The 9,433-nt window shown below is 32.4% G+C and overlaps 1 pseudogene; it reads left to right on the forward strand.

Annotated features, from left to right (window-relative positions):
• Positions 1-51: 51 nt before the first annotated feature.
• On the forward strand, positions 52-4,471 carry LOC138323719 (uncharacterized; annotated as a pseudogene).
• The last annotated feature ends 4,962 nt before the right edge of the window (positions 4,472-9,433 follow it).

The following is a 9,433-nucleotide window of genomic DNA, read 5'->3' on the forward strand; positions in this document are numbered from 1 at the left end:
CTCATTGGTTTATCAAATTCAAGTATAAAATGCTATAGATAAGAAGAGAAGGGTAGAGTTACCAGCGAACTCCAGAGAAGGGCATGTATTTTGAAATATGAAGAGCATACTGGTAAGTTTTCGTTTTCTTTATCATTATAATTTTTCTATACCATCTTCCAAAATAATTTTAAACATATTCTATACTTGCGAGCTAAGGATTTAGTAGGGTGGTTATGACAGGTCGGTTTATTAATGAATGTTGATACAATGTACAACGTTTTTGCGTGGCAAATACTTTCTGGACATGGCTAGATACATTCCACTTTAATAACCACATGCCCGTTTTGAAGAAATGCATTGCAATTCCCTCAACTCTCATCTATATTATCGCAATATTGTGTTTAGTCCTCACTGTTCATGTAACCAATCTGACGAAACTTCATTTTCTTCTCCAGTGTCCCAATCCCAAAAAACACAAATGGTATGTTTTAGAAACCTGTCCGATGACTTTAAACTTCATTTATTTTACATCATTTGCGAAACAAGTTAAACAACTTATGCAAATCACTTTCGATGACCCGGATGTAAACTTGCGAGGGGTCGAAGTATGGGAGGGAAACCGGAGATCCCGGAGGAAATCCCACGAGATCGGACAGGTGACCCCTAGCCTTTTCACGTGGGTGCCGGAGACCGAACCCAGACCGGCTAAGTGAAAGGCGAACGGCTTAACCACTACACCACCACCCGATCACCTATAATGTTAACATTTTACATGTTTCTCATTTTAACCCTAATATGCTCGATCAGTACAATGTACAACTTGTACTTACGTGTAGCTCTTCATCACTATAATAAGGCAAACATACTTAGTAAAGCATGACGTCTGCGTTTAAAGTAGAATTAATACTTTAAGTATATATTTGGTGAGATAGAGATTTCTTTAAATATTAAATCAGGATAATTATAAGTTTACATACTCTTATCGATTGTATCTATATAAAAATGCTATTAAAATGAAACATAGCTTGTTTCTAAATAGGTCATATTTCATGATTAATATCCAACAAAGACGAAATTTCTCAATGTAATGTTATTGTTTAAAGTTCAGCGTACTGTCTTCTTTACAGTTTCTCATCCTGGTATTTTTAGTACCAGATTTTGTGACAGCGGGATTAAACTCAAAATGGAGTCTTTGTGGGTGCAGTTTTAATCCTTGGCAGAGTTGGAGTCAGTGTACGGCATCGTGCGGCGGAGGAGGAACTCGAAGACGGGAGAGATCAGTGCAAAGTTACACTAACGAGGACTGTGTAACTTTCCGGGATTGTGCTTCTGGTGATATGGCGTATGACTATCAAGAATGTAACAGAATATGTTATCACGGAGGAACGATAAGGTATGGATATTGTAGGTGCCCGGACGGTTGGAGGGGACCATGTTGCGGAGAAAGTAAGTCTATTCTGTTTTTGTCATCGTTAATCTGTCAAGTGTCTTTTGTTGAACGATAGGTGTGATCAATTCATTGGAGTCACATACTGTAATACATATTTTTTTCCTTTTCAAGTATATGAATAAACATAGCGCAGATGATAAAGTATATATATTATAATATATTGGAGAGAAGAATATAAAAGATAAGCAGTTAAATATATTATTATTAAATACTATACTGATTCTTCTCATACGTTGATGATTAATCAGTGAAATGTGAAACTATATTTCTGTTACAAGGGGTTACCTGTGGCGACCCTGGAACGCTGACAAACGGACAAAGGCATGGTGATGCGTTTGACTTCGGTAAATCTGTTACCTACACGTGCAAAGACCAATATAATATGACTCAAGGGACAAGCTTAAGGACATGTAACAAGTACGGACGATGGACAGGATCTATGCCTCTATGTGTTTGTGAGTATGTCCATTTCTACATCCGTCAACATGTACTGTCGTTTTTACACGATACATTCCATGCACCGTCCGTTTTATTTAGACTTTATCCTTTTTCCTAAAGGCAGTAACCAATAAATATGATAATTTTGATTAAATCAACAAGGAAGATAATTCATAAAGACACTAGTCTTTGATAAGCTCGCGTAGTAAATAAAACATATTCATTATATATCAATTACGGAAACACATAGAGACGGTGTAATATATATACATGTAGAAGATCTTACATGAGTGACTATGTAATATGAAATTTATCAAACGAGTTCAATTATGACGTCGCATAATTGTCTCCGTACATGGAAACGTCAAATCCGAGTCTATTTATATAGAGGCGAAATTCAAAGTTTAACTTATATTTCTTTTACAAAGTTATAAAACTCGTGATTGTGTAATATGAAATGCTGGTTGCATATCAAATTATTGAACTCGTTTGATAAATTTCATATTACTAACCACTCATGCAAGATCCTCTATTTATAAAATTTAATTGTCATTACAGTCGCACACACCTGTCTCAGCAATCCCTGTCAAAACGGAGGAACCTGTGTAGATGGCCTGGATCGCTATAGTTGTCAGTGTCTAAACGGCTGGAGCGGAATCAATTGTGAACGGGGTATTGGAATCATAGATTAAAAATGTTCATAAGTTTTCATATGGTTTTGATGAATGAAAAACTATATGGAATCTCGAATGATAATCGATGTGATCAGCAGCCTGATCATGATTCACATTTCCAAGAATTTGTACTATTTATTCAGCCATCATCTTTTCGTGCAAGTTTGACAAAATAAGCCCACTTATTTTCCGATATGAATAAAAAGATAGCAAAAAGTTGTGTTCTATTTTGATGAAACATTAAATGGACGTTTCGTTACTGATAAAATATGTTTTCATAATGTAATTTGTATAGAACAGAAAAATGAGTGTCATTCTGATTTGTAATAAGATTAATCACGTAGACATGGCCATTTCAATGCTTAAGTATAATGCATATCATTATGCGACGTCAACAATACTAACTTTCAGCTTATATTTAACTGATAATATTTGTTCTTTTTGCTAAAAGTCATTATATTAGAATATTCGACTAGTTTTAACTTTTTTTCAGATATACAACCTCCAGTTATGACGGACTGCCCATCCAACATGAAGTTGAATGTGAACAAACCTACCGTCCGCGTTAACTGGACCATTCCAACATTCACGGATCCGATGGGAACAAACTTGACGGAAACACATAATTATCCCTCCAACCACTGGGAGTTTCCCTGGGGAGACTATACTGTCCAGTACTCTGCTGTAAAGCCGTTAAATGGTCTTAGGACCGAATGTGTATTCAATATTACAGTGCGCCGTAAGTACAGGAAGCATTGACAAACAATTACCGCTAAAATTAATAGCAACACAAACTGACTCCAAAGCATAAAAATGGTAGAAAAAACTATTTTAGGTATTATTATTATATGGGCCCGATGGTGCGAGGGTTGCTGTTAAGTCACATTAATGCAATTAACTTGCACGGAAAAATAAGTAATTTATTTCTATAACTAATTATCTTGTTAACTGAAGACAGCATATTGAGCAGAACCATATAATACTAATGGTGTTAATCGCATTTCTTTGGTCTTTTTTAAACTTTAAGTTTTATCACTATTTATTTTATATTATTCAAACCAAAGTATTATGGTTAAGATAAGATATTTAACGATAGTGAAATTGCTTTTTTTCCGTTATAGCCCATCCTTGTCCTATCCTATCCTGAATGTTCCTGCTAGTGGTGCTAGAGTTTGCAATGGTTGGAAGAAAGACTTTGGACAATACTGTATGGTGTTTTGTGATAACAATCACGACGTTTATCCCGGAATTGACATCAACCAATGGTTTGTGTGTGGAGCAAGTGGCATCTGGAAACCAGGTAGTCAGCTGCCCAACTGTGAAGGTATGCAGTTTTATTTTCTTATGGGTACCTTCGGTGCCACGCTAAAGGTCATTTTCGAAGTTTTTTTTAATTATTAGGTCAAGCAGATTATTTGTAAAATAAACGAGAAAAAAACGCTTCAAACATTTTAATAAGACATTTCTGAGTTCAAAGAATTTTTAAAGAATTACATAAATATCATTTATTCTTCGTCTAAAAATTATTGGCAAATGGATATGCTTTTAGTTTATCAACTTATTAATGGTGTTGCTTGCTGTAAATGTATGCAATCAACAATGATTGAATTCATTTGAATATGATACAAATGCTGAGTTTTGATGAATTTATTTCCTCGACTTTTATTTATGCTAACAAGATTCAGTTTTAGATATCTTTATTCCAGCGTCCTTACCATTATCAGGAAGTGCCAACAGAGAAGTACACTTCCGATCATGTAACGATACCAGTGACGTACGTGTCTTACAAGACGAGTTCATTCAACGTCTGAAAAACTCTCGCTATTCCTACTTTTGCCACGCCTTCCGAGACGCATGTGCACCAGAAAACGTGGAGGTTGTTTGTTAGCATATTATAGCATAAATGATATGAAACTAACCTCATTAACATTATTTTATGAAAGAAACTCTAATTTCATCATCGGACTATCATGTGAATTAATTAGCAACCTGGCATTAAATATATATAACAATGTTATTACATAGATTTTTCTTGATGTAAAGGCTTTGATTTTCAATAAAAAGAAGTGATTTTCAAAGATATTTGACAATGATTTCTAGGAATATGGAAAATAGAAGATGAATACCTCAGCATAACATGTATAACCACTGTTAATTAAGTTATTTTGATTATAATTATTTAAGGCATTAGTTCTACAGAACACATGACCTTCGGAAGTGACCATTCATTGAGTTCTAAAACGTTAAAAATCCTATCATATATTTCATCGTTGGGTGTGACAAGCATGATTGTAAGACTCTTTTATATATAGATATGAAGGATAGGGATATTTTACCCGAGGGTCACAAAATGTTGTAAAACACTAGGCTTGCCGAAGCTGGAAAACAAACTGGAATTTCATCATTTTTTCTCTTAAATGTGGAAAAAGAAACAAACATGGGTCTGTCAAGTGGACAGGGATATCTCAACCTTTGTGAAAGATTTTGGCCGTCAAACCCCTGCGAGCCTAGGGTTGACAAGCCAAATATTTCACTCGGGTTGAGATATTCCTGTCCACTTGACTGACCCATGTAAGATTCAATAATTTCACGAAGTAGGACGGACTAGTTTATTTGATCGAAGACATCCATTCCCAAAAAATGTTCTACAAAATTAATATACACCTATATATCTATCCAACCTAATTTTTATCACCGTCTTAGATATGAAACTCGAAACTTTGATAATACATTATTACCCCAATTCTATGTTAATCCACCTCTAACAAACAAACAGTCATTTCATCATCCACTATAGATCACTGAACAAACTTACTTATAATATTAGATCAAACCCAACTACTTGAATAATTTCTTGATAAAAACATGACAAGAAACGTACCTTTTTATTTATTACAACATTTGAACTCATAAGGGATAAATTTATCATGCCCGTTTACATATGCAATGCAATTCCCTCAATGAACACCTTTTTAACACAATTTGATCACAATCCACCGTTTTTATTGTACTAGGTATGACGAATTTCGAAGACGATTTATACGTTCACTTAAATCAATTCCATATACTATTACTGTAGATCGTCTTCAATTTGGGAACGAAACACTATTTATACACGAAAACAAGGTAAATAATGATATTTTTTCAAACATTGCATCAGTTAAATGTTTATGCGATGTTTATTTAGAATATATTATTATATTTATATTAAAGTTAAATGTGCCGTATTTTTTATATTCACAAATCAGGAAAAGCTTTTAATATCTTATTCACCACCAAAAATACCACCATTTTGAGGAATACAATGATTTCAATGCATACATTTTATATTTACAAGTACAAATAGATAATGAAAATGATTTTTTGCAGTACTACATAAAATCCTTATAAATTGTATCTACATTGCAGTGAATTGAATACCATAAAGCCAAGGCATGGCTTATAATTTCATTTCATATTTGTAAATTGTTTATAATAATTGTAAAGTGATTTCTGAAGGCATGTTTCCATCTAAGGCATAAAAACAAGATTTTTACAGTGCCTAAATTTTTCTTTGTAACTACCGTTTATAAGGAATCATAAATGGTTATTTGAGAATCTGAATGATTTTCACATCATAATTTATCAACCCTTATGGTTTTCAATCGTAAGATACTTTAGAAAAAATAGCATGTCAAAATTTTTGCCCTGGTGTGGTGAATATAACTTTAAAGTGATAGAGATTAAGAGTCTTAGACATTTGTTTCTATTTTCCTTTATATCAATTGTATATTATATTTAAGCATTTATGTCAGTATTTTTAACTTCATCGGAGTATGAAACAAAATTTCATAACCCAATGAAGTTAAAAAATAGTTTCAAATGCTTACAATTAATTTTTCAGACTAAATGATAACATAAAATACATTTAAACGTCCTTTGATTTTCCATTTGATTATTTTTTCTAAATCAATGTGGAACGTCGACGTCTCTATTTTGACGTCATGATAACGTCGAGTTTTAGCGCCATTTTCGGATTTATTTCTTCATGGTAGTATAGAAAAAAAATATCAGCCAATCAGAAAGTCAGATTTAGTATGAAAACAAATAAAAAAATAGTTATTGTTGTATTAAGAATTCAAATAAAGAAAGTTTCAATTAACTAGGAGACAGATGGAATATTTCCTCAAAACACGACATCAATACTGACGGGAACAGATAATTAATAAGATGAGAGCGATAACAATCAGACTTTGACATCACATATCATGCTACACCACAAATTTTGAATGGCATTTGTTTTGCAATTGACTGATATGTCCAACTCAACTGTTAAACAAAGCGTAGAGGAAACGACAGTTCACTGGGAAAGCTGATTATGATTTGAAAGCATGAACGAACATTTTGCAATCTCAACATCAATATTTTCTATTGAATATACATGTATCTGCACGTAGGTTTGTGCAATTTCCCAAAAGTCTCAAAATGATCACTGGGTAAAGCTGATTGATAGTCATAATAGCGGATTTGTTAACAATAACAGATATCAAAGCGTCACAAACAATAATTATGTAAAATAAAACTGAACTTATTAAACATTCAACATGTTGTACGTGTCTGTAATGTTTGTATAGGAGAATACTTTTAGGAAGATGAATATAAGGTTTTCAGCGAAAAAAATGCTATATACATTTAGATACCAAATATTCATTATTCGATCTGTATACTATCTTAATATGATTGAGCTAATTATAATACACGAACTGGTCCTCTTCCAAGTGGTTTGTCACCTGTAAATGGAACCATTAGTTAGAGCGAAAAATGCCAGTCGTCATGTGAAAGCTCAGTATGAGAATTCATGTATTTGTATTGAAATCTATTTTTACATATTATTATACAATCACAGTATTAGCACTTCTAAGTCATCACACATATGAATACTTTACCGAAATAACCCCACCTTCCTTAACTTATCACATACGAGATTTTTACGTCAGTATTGCATGACGTCATTTTAATGTTCCACTGGATCATGACGTCATAATGGTAGATAATTACAGAAATAGGCGACGGTTTCAAAACAATGTATACTAAGTAACCAAATATTTCAAATGACGAAAACAATAGTTTCCAACAAACCATGTCTATATCTGACATTTTTGCTGAGTTGTATATATTTATATACCTTAACCAAGTGAACTGTATATAATTTTATGATTTTTAACAACTTGGATAGACTTCAAGCATAAATCATTGCTAAACAAAACATTGAGAACCTGTGTAGGCAAGAATGAAGTAAACGATAGCGACACGTTTACTAATAATAAAATGACTAAATCTACATCTCCAAAAGGTTTGTTATATATGCAAATTAAGGAAAGGTCATATTTTCATTTATATTTCTCAAAAATACTATCTTTTGAAAATTGGATTTAAATAAAATGGAATGAAAATTGTATCTGTATGTTCATTTTATAGCAATCGTAAATCAAAGATGACTATATTTCTCAACATTCATTGATATGTAATTGGTTTCAGCCTTGAGGCATTTCTCTGTTCTTCCTAGAATCCGTCAAAACAGGTGACGTTTGAATAACGAATAACTCTGCTGTTCATGGCACGATATATTTTGTTCATTTTGGTAATCTCTCATTTTTGCCAAACACGAAAGTGTACTGCAATGTTTTCTTATATTTAATAAAAGTGGAAACGATGATCTTTATAAATATAAGATATAGCAGTATCCTATTGCACTAACTCAGAAGAGTGATATATATGTTACCGCTACTTCTAAATTTTGACTTTCTTTTACAAATTAACCGTGATTCTATTTAAAAGTGAAGCAGTTTTTAAATTAAGAGACCACCTTGACTTCTTTTTAATATCTAAGTACTGTAAAAATGTAATCAAAACACGTATTGGCCCAAAAAGTGGCAACGGAGCAACCGCTTTGTCAGATTTTTCAACTTTTCTTAAAGTGCCGCAAAACCGACCATTTCTGAAAGTTTTTGGATAAGAAAAAGGATATCGTTTCTTTGAAATTAGCTTTAGAAATATAATATTGATTATCAAAAAAACAAATTTAGTATGATATTTTTCTGTTACAAAAAAAACTGGCAATTCTGAAAGTTTTTTTCCTTGTTTATCGAAATATGTTTATTATGTTTTTATCTAAGAGTTTTCTATTGATTGACATAAGACTTCAAATAGTCTGAAGTCCTATAGCTATATCCTACAAGTTCGAGATTCATCCTAAAACAATAATAACCGTTTTTCATTGCCCTCATGAAATGAAATCACGCGATCTATGGTAGCAATTAGAAAAAAAGGGGAGCAATACTGTGACAGGGGAGTTAAAAAATATCCCGTTTATAATTCATAACTGTCAAAACTTAGTTTGGGAAAAAATCTAAATCGTGTGTGTGATCTTCTACAGGTTATCATTTCTATAAAAATAATCACAATAACGGCCCGTATTTAAACAATATTTTGAAACTTAATAAGAAGCATCTGGTACTTGTATAATTTCCCTAATTATATAAATGCGTTCATTTTCAATTATCACCTGGTTTAAAATTAAAACATAAAATTACTGGCCACAACAAATAATGTTTCTTTTACACAAAAACAGGGTAATGTGGATAATACCATATTCGGGAAATTGTCTTTGTTCATGTTTTGATTTTAAGATCTTTGACTTTTTTGTAGAAAAAAATCAGGGTTTTAATGTCAAACGAAGTTTGGAGCCATGCAGGAGTCCCTTTTTAATTCTTCTTCAAAGTTTATAAAACAAAACCTGTGTTATAAGTTATAAGATTTTGAATACGAATGAGGATAAAAAAACTCAAACATTTTTTTTCACAGGCAATTAAGAAATCGTTTACTTTGTCAATATATTTAAATGTAAAAA

This window comes from Argopecten irradians, chromosome 5 (assembly GCF_041381155.1).
Source record: "Argopecten irradians isolate NY chromosome 5, Ai_NY, whole genome shotgun sequence".
Classification (NCBI taxonomy): domain Eukaryota; kingdom Metazoa; phylum Mollusca; class Bivalvia; order Pectinida; family Pectinidae; genus Argopecten; species Argopecten irradians.